Genomic DNA, 4,920 nt, shown 5'->3' on the forward strand with positions numbered 1-4,920 from the left:
TTCTTCAGCCAGTCCCTTCAATGCTCTGGATGCAGATTTGAACTCATTCAACATTATTAGGTATTCCTTGACTATTTGTCTATCAGTCTCAAACGTCAATCTTGCCCCTTCAGTTTCACGTTTGCCAGGATGATCATGGACCCTCTTTTGGGAGAAGAATGAGCCAAAGTAAGAGTTGAGAACTTCTGCCTTTTCTTTGTCATCTGTTATCATTTTGCCATCCTCACTGAGTGGTCACTTTCCCCCAGAGTTCCCATAACTGCTACTTCATCCACCTAGTCATCCCTATTGGTTTGAATCAAGTCAAGGATAGCTGACCTTCTAGTTGCTTCCTCCACTTTCTGTAGCAGAAAGTTATCTCCAACACAAGTCAGGAATTCCTTGGAGGGGCTGTGTTTGGCAGAGTTTGTCTCCCAATAGATATCAGGGTAATTGAAGTCCCCCATTACTATTACATCATGCCGCCTCAAAACACTGGCAGTTTGTTTGATTGGGTGGTTGGTAGTAGACTCCAACCACCATGTTCCTTTTATTTCTTTCCTCATTTATTTTAATCCAGACACTCTCAGTGGAGCTACCAAGCTCATCCTCCTGTATTTCTGTGCAGGGATATTTATTTTTAACATATAGGACGAATCTGCCACCTTTTCTATTCCTATATGCCATAGAACTAGATTGTGTGTAGACTATGTGGGGGGGGGGAAGTATTCAGTCTCCATTGATTCTAGAATAAAATGTCATGTGTAAGCAGCCTCTGTCAAGTGGATTCAGAAGAGATAGATGAGAATCAGACAGGTTAGGTACAAAAACATAGTCAAAACTGGGGTGGTAATGGGGGCAGAACAAGGCACCTCTTAGCAACAAATCACTCAGACTAATAAGCTGGTGTGTCCTCAAAGGTTTTATAGGGCTTGGTGTGTGCCGATTGGCTTGCAGAGTCAGTTGACAGTATAGGAGCAGAGTAAGGTCAAACCACTTCCAGGCTGAAACTGCAACCCGCAGTCTCTGAAACCTAGGCTGTACCTTCTGAAGTACCTGGACGCTGATGGTGCAGGAGGTAATGCTCTGTAGACTTGCTGCTAGAAGCCACCCTGGCAATGAAGGAAGCTTTTGTCTGGATGTGTCCCAAACCAAGATATAAATGCATTGTGTGCCCAGTTAATTCAAGCATATGATTTAATTCCCACCACACTGCTATCACCTTCAAAATTTTAAAAGTCTTCAAAATGTCTGTGTTCTTGATCATTGTGAGGCGTCCTTCCCTGGCTCTCCCTGTCAGGTTAATAATAATAATAATAATAATAATAATAATAATAATAATAATAATAATAATAATAATAATAATAATAATAATTGGTTTTACTCAATACTAATCCGAACTCCACCTCCCTCCTGGCAAACAACTCTCTAAACCCCACCAAGCAACCCACTCAGTTCTCTTCTCCCCCCCGATTCCACTCTCACTCTTCCTTTTATACATTCAGCCATTTTAAACACTCAGCCAATCATCTCGCATTCTACTGCCCATTCACTCCCCCTCCTCTTTCACTCCACTTACCATGTATCTTCTAAAACAACAACACTTACCATATATACATTAATATAGGAACATCACATTCCCCCCCCCTTAAACAACAGCAGAGTATTATTTCTGTTCCAGGATTTATACGTCGCGTTAACAAATAAAAGTCTCTATGGGGAAAATGTCTTTCTTTGTTCCTCTGTCTGGTCACGTCACTGCAGTCCCAGCCACTTGCCTAGAAAGTCCATCGGCCAGTACATTGTCCTTGCCTTTGATGAACTGGAAGTCCACTTGATAGTCCTGTAGGGCCCAGGACCACCTCTGCAGCATAGTGTTATGGTTTTTCATAGTCTGCAACCATAACAAGGCCCGATGATCCGTAGTCACTGTGAATCTTCGTCCCCACACGTATGGGCGCAACTTGTTCAGTCCCCACACGACCGCTAGGCACTTCTTCTGGACCGACAAATAGTTTTTCTCCCTCGGCGTCAGCTTGCGACTCAGGTACGCCACTGGATGTCTGGTGCCTTCTCTCTCCTGTAGCAAGACGACTCCCAGCGCCAGGTCCGACGCATCTGTAGCCACGATGAATGGTTTCTCATAGTCTGGTGCTATTAATATGGGTCCTTGGCACAAGGCTTGCTTCAGTAGATCAAAAGCCTTCTGACATTCATCCGTCCATACCACACGCTCAGAACACTTCTTCTTGGTTAATTCATGCAAGGGGGTTGCTATTTCCCCAAAATTTCTCACAAACTTCCTATAAAATCCAGCCACACCCAGAAATGCCCTTACTTGTTTTTTGGTTAAGGGGATCGGCCACGCTTGTATTGCCTCCACCTTGCTCCATAAGGGGGTGATTTTCCCACTCCCCACCTTATGTCCTAAATAGATTACTTCCTTTAGTCCAAACTGGCATTTCTTAGCTTTTATTGTGAGGCCTGCTTTCCTTAAGGCCTCCAATACTGTTGTCAGGTGTTGGACATGCTCAGGCACCGACTTGCTAAAAATGGCCACGTCATCGATATAGGCCACTGCAAAATCTGACATGCCTCGCAACACAGTATTGATTAGCCTCTGAAATGAACTGGGTGAGTTCCTTAGTCCCATGGGTAAGGTCACAAACTCATATAACCCATCTGGTGTACTGAAGGCAGTTTTGGCTCTGGATTGCTCGTCTAGTTCCATTTGCCAAAATCCTTTACAGAGATCTAGTGTAGAGATAATGGTTGCTGCCCCCAATAACTCTAACATTGCGTCTACCCTAGGCATAGGATACGCATCTGGGACAGTAATTTTATTGATTAGCCGATAATCAATGCAAAACCTGGTCGTTCCATCTTTTTTCGGAACCAGGACAATACTTGAGGCCCAGGGACTGATGGATTCCCTGATCACTCCTAATTCCAGCATATCTTCCACCTCCTTTTTGATCTCATTCAAAACTTTCCCATTCACACGGTACGGAACAGATCTGATTGGGGCATGATCTCCAGTATCAATGGAATGTATAACTATACTGGTTCGGCCAGGTTTGTTGCTAAACAGATTCCTATAGGTTTTCAAAACTCTCAGAATCTCCTCTTTTACTTCCTCCTTCACCTCCTCTGACCATTCCACTTGATCTACCCCTCCTTTGTCTTTGCTTTCCTGTACCAAATCTGGAAGTTCAGGTCCACTTCCCTCAGGGAATAAGGTAACTTGCAACACCTGTGCATCCCTGGTATGGTAAGGCTTCGACATATTTACATGAACCACTTTGCTTTTGTTTAATTGGTCTGTGGTGATTACATACGTCACTGTGTCAAGCCTTTCTCTGATGGTATATGGTCCTTCCCAGTTAGCCTGTAATTTGTCATGTTTCCTGGGTATGAACGCCATAACCATATCTCCCACATCATACACACGTTCCCTGGCTGTTCTGTCATACCAGTAACGTTGCTTCTCCTGTGCTTGACTCAAATTCTTTTCCACCACCTCCATCATTGATGTTAATTTATTGTGGAATTCCAATACAAAATCTACTACAGATGTTTTGTACTCTCCCAGGGTTCCTTCCCATGAATTTTTTAATAGTTCCAAAGGTCCCCTCACTTTTCTAGTGAACATGAGTTCAAAGGGTGAGAAGCCTGTTGACTCTTGAGGGACATCTCTGTATGCAAACAAGAAGCATCCCATCATGCCCTTCAAAACTCCATTAAATCTGGTTCTGTATTTGCTAGGTACTATCAATTGCTTCACTGGTTCACATTCATCCTTTCTCTCAGCAGGCTTCCACAGTCTATATAAAATCCTATTCTCACACACAACTTGATTCCTCAGTTTGTCAGTGAAAGGAATCTGTTGGGTCAGAGCTTGTTCCTTTATCTGCTTCAAACTTATATCTTTTTGCAGCTCTTCCCTGAATTGATCTGCCTCATCATTATCAGAGACCACTTGATACAGTTTGTCTCCTTCAGCAGGCCTGCTAGTGGTTGCTATGGTGACCTGAGGCTGGTTAACAGATTCCACCCTGTTTGTTTCACTCTGGGGTGAAGAGATCCACTCTGGGGTGTCCTGTGCCCTTCAGATTTTACTGGAGGACTCACTCGCTGTGGTACCACATCCCTTCTGCCAGCATTATATGGTCTGGGTTTAAAATCTCTTGATGTTTTCCCCACCCAGCCAGTTCTGTTGGAGGCAAAGTGATCCGCCATCTCTGCGGCCTCCTGCACCAATGTAGGGGAACGGTCTTTGACCAGGAGCCTTATTTCTGGTGGTAACTGATGGTATAATTGATCCAATATCATGAGGTTTTTCACCTCCTCCACAGACTGAGCTTTTGCACTTGTCAGCCATTTCCCAAATATGTCCATCAGTTTTGCCCCTAGCTCCACGAAAGACCTCCCTGTCTGTATCTGGCAGTTTCTGAAAAGCTTTCTAAAATAATCAGGCCCCAGTCTGAATCTTTTAAACACTGCTTCTTTGAATTCAGCATAGGTGACGGGCCTGTCTGAGGGGAAATATTGGTATACCTCAGCCAATTCCCCTTTAATCAGGTTTGATAAATACTGCATGTATTTATCTTCAGGTAGCCCCCACAACTGAGCTGCTTTTTCAAAGGTGCTGAGGTAAATTTGAGGATCTTGACCAGGCTCATAGACAGCAAAGTCCTTTGGAGTAATTTTTATTTTTGCTCCATCTCTGTCCTTTCTTTTTTCATCAGAATGAAACTTCTCTCTTTCAAATTTTAACTTTTCTACTTGTAATTCGGCATCCACTGCTCGTTGCTTCTCCCTCTCCTCAAACCCCATTCTCATTCTCTCAGTTTCCATCTTCAACTTCTCAGCTTCCATCCTCAATCTCTCAGCTTCCAACTCCCTCTGCTTGTCTTTTTCTTCCGTTTCAAAGACCCTCTG

The sequence above is a fragment of the Rhineura floridana genome, chromosome 7 (assembly GCF_030035675.1).
Source record: "Rhineura floridana isolate rRhiFlo1 chromosome 7, rRhiFlo1.hap2, whole genome shotgun sequence".
In the NCBI taxonomy this organism is placed as follows: Eukaryota; Metazoa; Chordata; class Lepidosauria; order Squamata; family Rhineuridae; genus Rhineura; species Rhineura floridana.